General features: G+C 39.5%; 1 long non-coding RNA gene across 1 annotated transcript; it reads left to right on the forward strand.

The window, feature by feature from the left end:
• Positions 1-618: 618 nt before the first annotated feature.
• LOC148214170 (uncharacterized) lies at positions 619-4,103 on the forward strand. Its single transcript, XR_015798433.1, has 3 exons — positions 619-1,302; positions 2,055-2,227; positions 2,542-4,103. It is a non-coding gene; the product is annotated as an uncharacterized LOC148214170 (long non-coding RNA).
• The last annotated feature ends 10,524 nt before the right edge of the window (positions 4,104-14,627 follow it).

Consider the following 14,627-nt stretch of genomic DNA (forward strand, 5'->3'; position numbering starts at 1 on the left):
TGCACCAAAGCTAAACTGGGTAGAAAGGGTTATTCTGAAGCTATGGAGGGATGTTATTTCAGAGGGCAGGCACCGTGGAGGAGAAGGTGGGCTTCCTAAGTCCCAGCAGATGACATTGCTTAAGGAGAGACATAGAGGGCACCTGCTTAGTCATATCTTACAGAGGGGGCAGAAATGATGAGGGAGAGGTAGTCCCTTATAGACCCAGGCCCTATTCCATGAAGGGCTTAATAGGTGATAACCAGCACCTTGAACTGCACCTGGAATCTCACTAGTAACCAATGTAGCTTGCAAAGGTGTTCTAGGGTATACCCAGCTTGAGCCATTGCATTCACAACCAGATGTACTTCCAAGTGGTCTTCAGGAACAGGCCCATTTCAATAGTCCACAGGTAATAAACTACGGCATGATGACATTGAAAAGGGACTCCTGGTCCAGGAAAGGGTGAAATTAGTGCACCAGGTAGGGAAAGGCCTTCCTAGCTACAGCTGCCACCTGCTCACTGAGCAGGAGCTGGGGTTCCAGGAGGAACTCTGAACAAGGGACCACCACCCCATTCAGAACCAGTGATTATCATTACCATACTGATAGGTACCTGATCCTGTTTGGACAGATAACCTTGCCTAATAGTTTCTTGTATATGTTAAACAGGAGAGATGAGAGTATCAAACCCCAATGGACTTTGCAAACATGGGCTTTGGGTCAGACATCTCCTCATCTGTCAACACTGACTGGAACCAGTCAGAGCAAATGGAGGAAAACCACCTAAATCTTATGCTTTCCATTCCCAGACTCTATAACCAGTCCAGAAGGATACCATGACTGATGGTGCTGAAAGCCACTGAGAAATCAAGAAGAACTAGGATGGTCACACTACCCCTGTCCTGGCTCCTCCCGCAGTCATCAACAAGTGTAATCAATGCTATCTCTGAACAATGCCCTGACCTGAAAACCAACTGAAATAGGTCTAGATAATTTGTTTCCTTAAGGGGCCTTCTCCACAATCTTACCCAAAAAGGGAAGGTTGGAGACAGGATGAAAATTGTCCAGAACTATTGGATCCAGCTATGGCTTCTTGAGGAAGTGGTACACCACTGCATCATTCAAAGCAGGCAGAATCACCCCCTTTTTTCAAGGTAGAATTCAGCAATGCATGGATCCAACCACATATCACCTCCTGAGAAGCCTTAACCAACCAAAAGGGACATGGTTCTAATAAGCAGGTGGCCAGATTAACAGTCAGATGGATCCTGTCTTCTGGAGTTACAGAATCATTTTCAAGATCACTCCATTCCTTTCTCGGTAAGGTCTTGCTGATGATCTGTCATTTCTGCGGGGAGTGGATATGCTAACATGCTCTTTATTGGTCTTCTGACATTTATACAGTAGAAGTATATGGGATGGAATGGGAAAAGATGACACAGGCCAGATGATGGAACTAATCATATTAAAAAGATATATTTATAAACAGGAAAGTGATAACCAAGTGGTAAGAAGATGTTATTAAAGAGTTTTAGATTCTAAAATATATCTAGTACAAATGTAATTAATCAGCATGACTCATTTTCAGTGAGTTCAGTTCTGAAATCATGTTATGGGTACCTGGTAAGGCCAGAAAATACTTTCTAGACTTTGGCTGGTCCAGAAGACAATTCTTAGAGCACTTGAAACTGTCCCTCATCTTCTATTGCAGGGCCTGATTTGGATGTTGATGAATAGATGAGTTGTCTGAATACAGCTGTTTCAGATTAAAAAAGAAAAGTCGGAAATGTTTGTGATTTACTTTGGTTAAACACCAAGACATTTTAAATGGCTCTTTTTTTTTGACAAAGCTCATTCCAGTAGCCAAGACATTTAAGTATGCAAAATTGGTAATAGGCCATAACCTCCCTGGTTTGTGACAGGAATTCTTGGCATATGCGGTCTCAAATTGCATTGACCTTTTATGCTGCCAAATTGCATTGCAATTTCATGTCTAATTTGCTGTCTTCTCCAGTCCTAGATTCCCTTCAGCATTTGTTACATTCCTTTTCTTTTTTCTTTTTTCTTTTTAGCCTTCTATTTCCTGCTTGCTAGCTATGACATGGGATATTTTCCCTCACATTTCTAACAGAATGGCTGGGCATTACTCAGAATCATAAAAAATTATTTATTGAGACCAGAGCAAAGATCCTCCTAGTCCAGTTTCTTTGTCTCCAGATATGACTGCAAGATATGTCCAGAAAAGGTAAAGAGTGTCCCAAACCTAGGAATATTGTCAAGGATTTCTCTTCTTTTCATCCCTTCTGTTTATACTTAGTACTCTTTTGCTTTCTCCCTAACTACACATGTGGAAAACGAACAATTTGACCACAGTGATGATATACTGCAACATGGCCATAGCCTCCTTCCTTTATTCTCCAAAATAATGCTATGCTGGCTGGGGATTATGAGAGTTGACATACTTAAGGAAACCTGCTTTAAGGAGGATACAAACTTTTTTGTGGGATTTATGAACTGGCATGTAATGAAAGTGCTTACCTCTTCTTTTTCACAATCCAGGTGTCTGGCCTGATGCTGAGAAAGCTCTCACCATCTTAATGGAAAGAAAAAGCAATAAAAAAAAGGAAAGGTGCCAATATCTGCGCAAATGTAATGAAGAGGAAGGCGAATACAGCAGTTGGTAGACAGGGATACCACAGAGTTCACCTTAAATCAAGAGTCATTCTTCTTTCTATCTATTTTGGAAGAAGCCCCTTGGCTGGACTATTGCCATATTCTCCTTCTTTTCTCAAACTATATTGAACATTGGCAAACTAGGATCCACTAAAATTCATTCAATGGCATTTAAGAGCATCATATTTCTTGAGAAGGAAAGGGAAAGCTCCTCATTCATGAAGAAGACAGGCATCATCCTGTTTTTGCAGTGATAAGTCTCTTTTGTTTCTCAGAGCCAATTTCACAATACAGATCAGACTTCTGAGCCTGGACTTACCTGGCATTTTTGTCCACTGTTGCTTTCTTCAACGCTGCAGGTTTGCCAATCATTCTGGACCGATGGAAGCTTCTTGGCAAAACCTGCTTGCCTTTCCCTTGGTTTTCTCATTCACTGTCAAATGTTTTTTGATCTGTGCTAGGGATTTATCAGCTTAATTAATCTAATCTCTGCAGTAGCATACATATGAACCACAATGATTTCTAACAATGTTTCGTTGATCCTTGTAATCACTGAATGAGTATAAAGAGGTGCTGTAGCATATGGTGGGATTTCTTATCGCTGAGCTTTACATTTAGCATTTTGGGGTTGTTGTGTTTTTTAGACAGTTAATTCATTTTAATTGGAACTGAACTTCTGCCTAAGGAAGAGGTCACTTTGTTATATTTCTCCTTTGTCAAGATTACAGTCTAAATGTTCCATAAACTTTTCTTATTTGCAGCAACATCTTCAGGAAAGCATTAGTTACAACAACATTTTAAAGCTCAGTAAGATAAAAATCTGCTACACCAGCTTTTCCCAAATTGGTGCCCTCCATATATATTGGACTATAATTCAGCTTAGAATTCCCCAGGCTGCCAAGTGATGGGTTTGCAGTCCAGCACACAAAAAATGTACCAAGTTGGGGAAGACTGTCATTGCATGAGATGTAACAACACCAAAAATTCTCACATACTAGAAGAAGAGCAAAGAAAGATATTTTGCCCTAACCTTGGGAGGGGGCAGTGGTAACCCAGAGATGTGCTGGATTAATTGGGGAGAAAAGAATGTAAAAGTTTAGGTATGCAGAAACAAAGCCAATATTCAACCTTAGTGAAACATGCCAGTATTAGAAAGCTAATTGCTTTCATTGGCCATCTAATATTACATGAAACAAAATGCTTTCCAGAAGGACCTGGCACCCAGAGTTACTCCTCTTGGTTACCTGATCACAGATTTTCAACTATTTGTTCTAGATGAATTTAGAGCTACTGATTGGCTTTTCTTCCTGTTGTCTCATTAGGATCATATCTCTCTTGGCTGTTTTTGTGCTTGTCGCTTCTTTATGCATTGCATTTGTATGTACGCAGTTGAAATTCTCTGTCATTTGCTCGGGAGCATTTTGATAAAGTTGCTGAAAATTCTTGAATTAAAATAGTACAAAAGAAGCAATGATCACATTGATTCATCATTATTGCACTAAATGAAGGATGCAATACAAAATATGTCTACTCAGATATAAATCTTATTGAGTTCCATTCATCTCACAGTCAGGTGTAAGACCAATGGATGGAATTTTACCCCATGGGATGTGGAATTATACCCCCCCCAACCTCTCTTTTGTCTGATGAAAATATCTGACAATGCTACAGTTTCATTTTTTCTACATTTTCTGTTTCTGCCCTTGAATAAATTATCATGCATGATATTTGTATGCAACAGATGTCTATGACTAGGGTCTCAGCAGTACTACACAGCAGGTCTTCAATTATGATCCCCAGCTCCTTCTGAAACCCATCAAGGTCCATCAGTCTCTGGGGGCAGACCAATCTAATAGGTCTAGCCTCCCTGTGGAGGGGTATGGCCGAAGAAAAGCTCATAGCTACCAAGTCATGATCTGACCATGCCAAGGGGACCAAAAATAGGTCCACCAACTCCAGATCAAAGAAGCACCACTTCAACAAGAACACCAAATTGGGTATGGCACTGATATTCCTAGTCGGACCCTGGATGACCTGGAACAGGCCCATGGAAGTCATGGTTTCCATGAACTTCTGAGCTACCTCTGACCCCACCCCTAGGGATGGCAGGTTGAAGTCCCTCAAATAATGTTGCCTCCAAGGGTCCGAGACTCTCAAAACCCAGTAAGTCAGTTAAAGGTCCAGCCAGCTGTCTATCATACTCCACAATGCCAGTGTCCATGCAAGTAGGTCCGGCCGCCAGCCTCAGCGAGGGCCAAGGGAGCTTGTCTTCCCTGCAAGCTCTGCCACCATCATGGGGTCCACACCATCTTCTAAAGCTGCAGCAGCCAACTCTCAGGTTCACAGACTCAGACTCGGCTCTGGCTGTTCATCACAACACAAAGGAAGTAGTCCACTGGTATAATCCAATCCATCCACTGGGGTCCAAGGGGTCCATTGGGAGTCCAGGGGGTTGGGCACCACCATCGAAGACTGTCCTAATCATCCATGAAATTTGCCCATCTTCTCTCCTCCGTCTTCAACTCCAAGCTCACCGTCCAGCTCTCCAACCAACTCTCCATTCTCTATTTACCTTTCTACTCTCTGCTCTTCCAGTTCTCCAACCTCTTGACCCAGCCCTCCTATTGGCACAGTCCTCCACTTCCACAAACCAACCTCAATGTCCAAAAAACCTTGAAAAAAAATCTTCCTACACAATCTCTCCGGAGCACCATTAACAACATCCACATACACAGTGTCGCCATCTTTAGCTCATTTAAAGTTGTTATACTGAGCCTCTGAGTTACCCAAATCCCGTTGGTTTTAGGTTCAGGTTTCCAAATCTGGAGGAATGCACAATAGGACCAGCTTTCTTTTGAAAAAGCAAAAACATATTTTGGGGGGGGGGGATTGTTACTTTGATGGTACATAATGAATGGTTGTCTTTTTCTCAGTTTTAAGGTGATCATTTGGAATCCCTCTGCATGTGATATCCATCTTTAGAAAAGTTTGCAGTTGGGAAGAGAAGGACAGAGAGAAAAATGACTAGGATGCAAACCCTATGGATTGAAAGTATAGATGCAGCTCTGCAGCCTTGTTTTTTTGCCTGTCATAATGCTCAACATGTACATTCCTAAATAATGCAAATATTATTGGATAAATTTCCAATTCTTTTGCATTCTAAAGAAGCTAAATCTGACCTACATAAAACTACTTCAGAAGTTTTAGTGCAGAATAACATGAGCCAATTTTCTAACATAAGTATTCAAGTATTTATTGAGCCATTAATGCAATGATGCCAATAAATATTACTTTTGGATCATTACCATTGATTTTTCGAGTCAGCACATTCTAATATGGTTGAAAGCCATATTAATATGTATGATTAGAGGATTAACACTATTTTAGCTCTTGCTTATGTACAGAGTAACTAATTGGCAGACCGGACATAATTTATTCTGTGTATTTCTAATTTTGTTACAGAAATCTGTGTTAGACTTTCACTCAGTCCAGTTTCTCTAGACTACCAATGAGTCTAGTAGATTAGCTACAGACATGAATCTTTGATAGTGCTATGTTTTTTAAAGCAAGAAAAAACAAATAACCTTACATGAAATTCTTTATTACAGATTCAGACATTCAATATGTCTTCTGGCTAGTTACACGAACTCCTTTTGGAATACATATCTACATTAAAGGACACTAGTTGTAAAGCAATGATGGCCGTGACTCGAATTCATCGGTTAATTACTTGCTACTATTAACTTCAAATGGAGCAGACTAGGCCCTTTAGTGATAGATTGTTGTAAATGTACAAGAACTTCTCTTTATGCTTTTGTGACCAATCAACATATCAGTTTAGAGATTTGCTTGCAAGCCCCACTAAAATCAGCCATCATTAAAATTAACCACATGCTGATTTAATCAACATATAGCTTTGTTAATTACTAGGTTTTTTTCTTTATGTCCATCTGCTTTTAGGGGTTTAGTGAACCTGCAACAGATGTTCATGTAAATATAATAAACTGGTTGCCATGTAAATATAACATTTTCCAGAATGCTTGTAATAGCCTTTAAATTTATAGAGGCACTTTTCCATATCACATGCTTAGTGAGTTAAATAGAAAACTGATAACTTTGTTAAGGCTTGGCTTGGCTTGGATTTGTTTCCTGCTTTAAGACCCTTCCCTTGGCTTCCTGTAAATTGTGCCCAATGGAATGAGGCTCCAGAGATTTGCTATTGCAGTTACCAGCATGGTCTGGGAACAGAAATGAAAAAAGATGTACTCCATTCCCACTCAGTTCAAGAGTACAAGGAATTAATTACCAAGTTCACAGCTAAGATGACTTATTCATCTCTGAATAATAATAACTGAAACGGAGTTCACATAGCTAAATGTTTCTGCTTTGGATTTTTTTTTTAACCTTTCCATCTATCAAAGCATCTATATTCAATGAGTCTAAATAAGGAGTAACACTTTCCAGTTTAACATTTCATGGGAGGCAACTTGAGCTATGTGAAATATTTGATCAAATTTTTTTAAAGAGAAATCTGTGTAGTAATGAGATCACACAAAGCAAATTAGCAGATTATTTTATAGCTGAAATTACTCTCTTTAAAAAGGCATTCCCTGCAGTCATTCATTTCTTCTCCAGTGTTAACTGAAATTGAAATGCCTGGATGATTACAGTGTCATGCAAATCAAACAGAAATCTTACTTACAATGGAAACATGGAACAATCTTACCAGGGATCAAAGCGGAATTCTCAACTGAAATTTCTCCTCTTAATTGAACATGCTTCACATATTTACCTTTGAGTACCATTTACAGGTCTAAGCAACAGTCTGAGATAGGATATCTGACATAAACGTTTGTCATGTAACACCCAAACATAGAACATTAAGTGTAAGACTTTGATTTTATCATTTCTAATTTAAATGAAATATAACATTATTCATTCACTCTATATTTGACTGAGAAATCCATCGCTATTATTTGTTCCTTTATTTATTATGGAATGTATTTATTTATTCAGAATTTGAGTATTCTGCATTCTGTCCATTTTCCTAACTACTGGAAATGTGGAATGAAACACACCTCACAGGGAGCCCCCTCTCTCAAACCAGATAGCCAAGCTTCTAGCAGTGGGGGTATCTTCAACATAGCTGTCCTTTGATAGAAGTAACAGGAAGATTCACAGCAAGAGAGTCAGTTCCTAAGCTGTTTAAGGCATTAAAGATCAAGGGCCAGGATTTTGAACTACACCTACGATCAGACTTCTCCAATAAGCTGGGCTGAAAATACATAGAAAGGCACTCAAGGGTACAAGAAAGTCTGATAAGTAGATTTATTATAGAAAAGCTGAAGAAACCATTACAAAAGAATTCCATCAACTGTCATGTATCCAGTGCAAGATCTATTTATAGTGAAATCAAGGTTCAAACTGCTATGCCTATTTCTCCTCCTGATGCCATGTGATGGATTAGTAGCCAGTCCCTTCTGGGAGGGAGGAATGGTTTCCACCTTTCTTTCTTTGGGTAATGGGTTGATTTGATACCTGGTTCACTTTTCCAATTGCATTGCTAATTCAGAAGTCTCTCATTTCAGACTTGCAGCCCTTTGGAACATTTTCATTTGGCACAGCTTAAGGACAGAGCATCAGCTTTACATCCAGAAAGCTGATACAATACATGGCATTTCCACATAGGAATGGAAGAACTCTGTCCTGAAACCCTAGACAGCTATAGTCTGATATCAAAGACATTGGGCTTGGTGGATCAATGGTTTCACTTAAAGTAAAGCTATGTTCCCCAACTGATTCAAAGGAAGTGCAGTCCCTTTTCCATATATAAGTAGATTGTGACAAAAGGGATATAGAACAAGAAAATCCACCTAAGTCTTCAAAGATTTTTCCCATGTCATACTGTGATGAAATGTCTAGCAGACTCTGGGAACACAGAAGATGAAAAGGGACTCTTATAAAAGAGACACCTTGGTGTAGGAGAAAGAGACTCAACAATTTTGCCAACTTCGTGCTAGGTATAAATTGAACAGCAGAATTGCTCCAATGGGCTTTCAAGATTCTGTTATATTACACTACTAGCAACAAAGATCTTTCCAGAAACTGAAGTGATTCTTGTTTCTGAGTATGCCAGCCTTGCAAAGCTTGAGACATTTCCATTCACTCACCCGTGGAAATGGTATTGTTTCAGAATCACCCAAAACTGTCCTTCTGGTTTTCTGCCTTCCTACTGAAAGGAAGAATCAAACTTCTTTAGCTCAGGCCTTAATTGACATATTTACCCAGAAACTTATAGTAATACAATAAGTGGTTTTGAGCTAAGCTGGAACATTGTTCATGAGCTAACATGAGGAGAAAGCTCAAACATCAACCATCTGTAGAATCCTGGAAAGTGGTGGGGGAATGGAATTCCATTAAAAACCACAATTATCTTTGAGGCTGAATAAGTTTCATCATTATCTTATCTCATATTGGTATATTTTTTCCCTGTACACGAAGTTGTCACAGCAAAGTCAACCTAAGGCTATGGATGTCATATTTGACCAGCAAAAGATGGGCACGCAGCCAGCAGTATCACACCTAAAAAGGAGCCTTTTTACTAATATTACCTTTGAGAATGATGTTAGAATCAAAATGATTACTGCCATATGAAAGACAATGTCAGTAATTAGCAAACAATTTTTCCATTTAATATTGCCAGACTTTTCATCTACTGAATGTTTCTCCCACGTGACATTACACAAATTTGGTGCAATAATGTTGGACATAAACAGCTGGTTCTGGAACATGATGCTCTTTTATTGGCAGACTGAGGATTTTGCAAAGAAAACGATACTGCTGGAGGATATAGATCCCTGGATGGTCTTGTTTTGGCCTCCTGATTTGTAGGGATCAAATAATATCAGCCCAACCAATCCAATGGACATTTTTGCTGTAATAACAATTGCTTGGTTTACAGAGTGGAGGTTTAGAGATCTGTGCTTTGTGACTGGATATAGAATCTCAAAAATGGCCAACTTTGTCATCTTAGAACCAATAACTCTCGCTTATTTAATGAAAAACAAAAAGGCAGTGAAGAGGTCCCAATATAATAACAAAACAGCTAAATGCAGGACAGCTCACTCTTTCAATGCTCTCCCCAAAAGTCATTGCTTCAAATGTACCAGATCATTTCTACAGTTGTAACACTCAGTGATCTATCAATAGCTAGGCTGTAGCTGAAACTAGGGATAGGGACTCTGTAGTCCTTCAGAAGTGTACTTCTACTCTGATCAATAATTTGATCAATAACGAAGGATGCTGGGAATCCTAAACTAACCTATGGACGCAAAGGTTCTGTATCCCTGAGTTAAATTCAGTACTTGTTTAAATGTTTACTTCTTCCTCCCTAACTGCTAGAGCTTCACCCCTTCTGTGCCACTGGCCTCTGCTGCTGATTGTTATCGTTGATCAGTTGTATAGGCCCAGCTTGGCACTTAGTTGGAGGCCATGCATAATCTGAGATCTAATTGGACTAGTGGTGGAAGAATAACCATTCCATCATTTATGAGGTTCACAGGTTGCTTGGAAAGGTTACAGTTTTCCTGCTGTGGTGGATGTACTTGGCTACAGTAGCTTTTAGTGGGATTTTAAATGAAGTAACGAAGAAAGTAAAATTTATTTAACTATTTCTCAAAAAGGATTCACACACTTTAAAATAATGCCAGTAACATTAGGTTTATTTTATTTTTACAACATTTGAAAGCACTGAACTGGAGTTGAGATGACTTTCTATTGATTCTAAGCCCAATATCTGTTCCCTTGGCCTTTCAACTTCACTTTCCCATCTAGTAAATGAGAATTTAAGCAAGTGTATATGTATGGAGGAGAGGGAGTATGGTCAAATTTGCTCTAAACTTTTTTGCCCTAAAGCAGCCACCTCTGGCAAGGCAAGCTCCAGAGACCTTCATTAAATCAGAAGGCACACACAACTGACTACAAATAATCCCGTCTCTCCCCCCCCCCCCCCCAGTATGGAACTAAGGAGGGCCAGGTGGCTAGATTCCTGAACAAATGCAACTCCCTGCTTGAGGGTAAATAGCTAGGGAGAAGTTTGCTTGTGCCTTTTATTCTTTGAAAGCTTCAGTTTCAGTTGAGCTGGAGACTTCCAAGATGCAGAAAGGAATTGAACCCACACAAATATTTAAATACAGTGACTAGTAGAGAAAGAGCAAATTATTATTATTATTTTTTTTGTATATGATAGGCTTGAGCCTCGCTTGCTTATTTTAAACAGCTATTTTTTATGAGGTTCATTTATGATTTTGGTAAGCCCGCCACTTGTTTCTTTATTCACATTTGTTCTTGAATCCAGATTCTTGTTTCATTAAGCCTAACAATGCCCCCCCCCATACTCTTAATAAACTAAATATTATTTTATACATACATTTTTGGTATTCGTTTGTGGCTTTGGGGTTATAATCTGGTAATAGTTCCTTAGAACACCTAGGCCTCTGTAGACAGACTACCAGTTATAAGTCTTAAATTGCCCTTGTGTCTTTTCAATTAACAGAGGGCGTTTTCCTGCTTTTGCTCCTATTTTCCTAGCTGAGGGGAAGAAAAGGAGATGATGGCAGCAAATACCAGTTGGAGGCAGTAACTACTGGATGCCCTAGATTGTCTGAATGAGGCAGAGCAGTCCTGGGGATGACAGATTTATGGGCAGTCTGAGGTTTCAGATTCAGAAGCTGAACAGCTTGACACCAGCCTGCACCATGAGAGTTACAGGTAGTCCTCATTTAGCGACCCCAATTGGGACTGGCAACTTGGTTGTTAAGCAAGGCAGTTGCTAAGTGAAACCATGATGCTGCTTATGATCTTACTTGAGCTTTCCTTTGCTTTACAGACCTGTGAAGGTTGCAAATGCAAGGATTGGTTGTAAAGTTACTTTTTCATCCCCATTGTAACGGTGAATGGTTGCGAAACAAGGCAGTTGCTAAACAGGGACTGCCTGTAGTTGGAAAGTCACAGGTGCAGGCTAGATCAAGATCCCAAGCCCAGCCAATTAAGAAGAGCAAAGAAGTTAAGCCGTCTCCTTGAAAGAACGAAACATGACTCTGCAAATTAGTCAAGCTGTTAATAGGGGCTACATAAAAGCAACTGCAGCTTGACTGGCTCTTTGTGTTCCACCCTTTCTGCCTGTGACTGTGGATTCCTTGGATCACCAGGCTGAATTTTGTACTCGAACCTGACCATTTTGGGATTGTTTCTGAACTGGCATTTGGTCTCTCTGCACTATTTGAAAAGTAAATGTTTGTGTTTGCACTCTCTAAGCAGAAAGTTTACAGGTGGCAACACATTTATATCACTACAGTTAAGGATTTATGACAGCAATAAATACCTAAAGTTTGTATCAGGTGCTGGCCGTGTGTGCAATTGGCAGCACAGAACAGAGAGAGGCTTTTGCGTACCCCCCTTCAAATAATTGCAGCCCCTTCTTCATTCCGCAGCCTATAAACAGGATGGCAAAAGTAGAAAAGATTGGCTCCTAGTTTCCATTAAACCGAATCCATTTCTATAGCTAGGATATGATCCACAAAGCACATAGAATGGAAGCACATGGTGAGACATAAAGAAGCGATTCATCGATTGGAATAATTGCCTTAATTCAATGGGGAAAAAAATCTTCTTTCTATGCCACTCCTAAGTGTTCCTTTCTCATAAAAGTCAACCCATGCCCTTCCAAGCCGGGATGAGAGTTGTGCTGTTTTAGGGCAGGAACTCAGGTCAGGGACTTGTCATTGCTCATTCAAAGGCACAGGTCTTTTCCTCCCTTCCACCTAATCATAGCACAAACCTGCCTCAGCAACCTCTTTGTTCTGCCATGTCCCCTGAAGTTGCCTTCATCTTGTCCCCTGCCTATGACTAAGACAGGCTTAAACTGTCCTTAGCTGTAGCAATGTTAAAGGATTATTTTCCCCTTAATTCTGACACCATCCATGTGCAATCCTAAAGTGTGTGTGTGTGTGTGTGTGTGTGTGTGTATATCTATCTATCTATCTATCTATCTATCTATCTATCTATCTATCTATCTATCTATCTATCTATCTATCTATATAGGCTTTCGATACCTATTATCCTAAAGGGAAGTGAGAGGATAGCAGTGACTTGAAACAGGGCCAGTAGAGGCAGGAAAGGATCAGCAAGGGGGATGGGATATGCCATGCCAATTTTATTTTCGGCTAACTCCAAAATGGGTCAATACTACTTCAATTCAGCAGTGGGGAAAAATCCTAAGAATGGACAAGTAAATCTGACTGAGTTTTTTCTGCTAGTGTTTGGTGAATATACATTTTTGTTTTCTGTTTTAAAAAGTACTGCTTACATGGAAAACATTTAGTTGGGGTTGACTGGTCCCATTACATTGCAATGACTATATCAGTACCAGACTCTTAACCCGCTGTGCCTGGTATAGCTTCACAATTATTTTTAAGATGTTTTCTGAATTTTATGAATGGGTAAACAAGCCATGTGCCCCTTGGGAAACAAAAGAAATAAGCGAGCTGCAAAAATATACAAGGAACAAACAAGATAGGAGGGCTCATTGAGATGTCAGCCTGCAGGAAGGGCAGTGAATTGACCAAGTTCGTATTTCTCACACTAAGACACAGCAAACAGTTTTCCTTCAGGCTGCGTGTTTCTTTGAATTTGCGTGCCAGAGTTCAGCCTCCCCAAAATACACCCACACCCACACACGCACACAGAATATTTATGGGAAAACTGTAGAAAGATAAATATTTTATGGTGATGTTGCATATTTTCAATAAATTATTGGTTTGGTATTTTTTTTTAAATAGCTGAAAAGAGAATGGAATGGATTTATGCTTGAATGTACAGACAATAAATAGAGGAATCTGTTCATCCTTAACTTTTCATAAATTTTCTTTCCCTATCCCTTTCCTTTTCTTCCATATAATTATACTCAATTGTCAATTCTCAGAGAAGCAGTATAGGAAAAAAGGAACAAGGAGTAGCTATCTTTACATTCGCCCTCCCAGCAGAATTTTTAAAGCAGAGCCAAAGAAGTAGATGCTCCTTTCAAAACCCCTGCTGCATAGAGACTGGCAGGGTGGAAGTAAGAAGCACCACCATTTACTGTTCTCACTTTTTTTTTTTTTTTTAATATCCTTTGGGGAAAAGGGGTCTCCAGCTGCATACAATGGAAGTGAATAAATCTACCAGATGTTAAGCTTGACTAAATTATATTGATGCTTGGAAAATGGCAGAGGGCCAGAAGGCTTAGATAGGGAATCTTCATCCCACTTACTAAAGCTCCTTTGTGGCTTCCTTATTTGGACTCTCCTGTTCAGCTGTGGGATCAGTGGTTTCTCTTTTCTGAGTGGAAATAAATGCTAGACTTCAATTTTAATGGAAGAAAGAAGCAGGATGCCAGAGAAATAAAGCAGCATTGAAACAGGGGAAACAAATTCTGCAAAGCATTGGTTACTCTGTTTCTCTGCTTTAAAAGCCAGAGGCATACGACTCTCAGATATTGAGGCAAGCAACAGCTTGTACTAGACAAGGGGAAACCAGCATTCTCAAATGTTTTTCTCTTAAGGAGCTGTTAAGAGAACCACATTCCATTGGCTTTAGAGGTCACTAATATATTGCTTCCAAATTATGCAGGATTTCAAAATGGAAATAATAAAAAGGTGCACTTTAGAATAATTGAAGCCTCCTTCCAGCTTTTAAATAAAGCAGATTTTTGACAGACTTTTTGGTCTTTCTGAATTCAAAGGCAGATATGAATTAAGGTACTTTTGTTGAGGAAGGTTCAGCGTCAAGACTTATTTTTCAGGTTCACCAAGAGAGTTGCTCCACATTTCTGAAATAATTAAGAGAATTTAGATCTGTATTTCCAATAAACAGAGGCCAACATTTTACACCTCTCTGTTGTCTGCAAAAATTGGTTCATCAACATGATAATTAGT

Source organism: Python bivittatus, unplaced genomic scaffold (assembly GCF_059951505.1).
Source record: "Python bivittatus isolate LINGU-HERP-01145 unplaced genomic scaffold, Pbiv_v1 ctg000700_np1212, whole genome shotgun sequence".
In the NCBI taxonomy this organism is placed as follows: Eukaryota; Metazoa; Chordata; class Lepidosauria; order Squamata; family Pythonidae; genus Python; species Python bivittatus.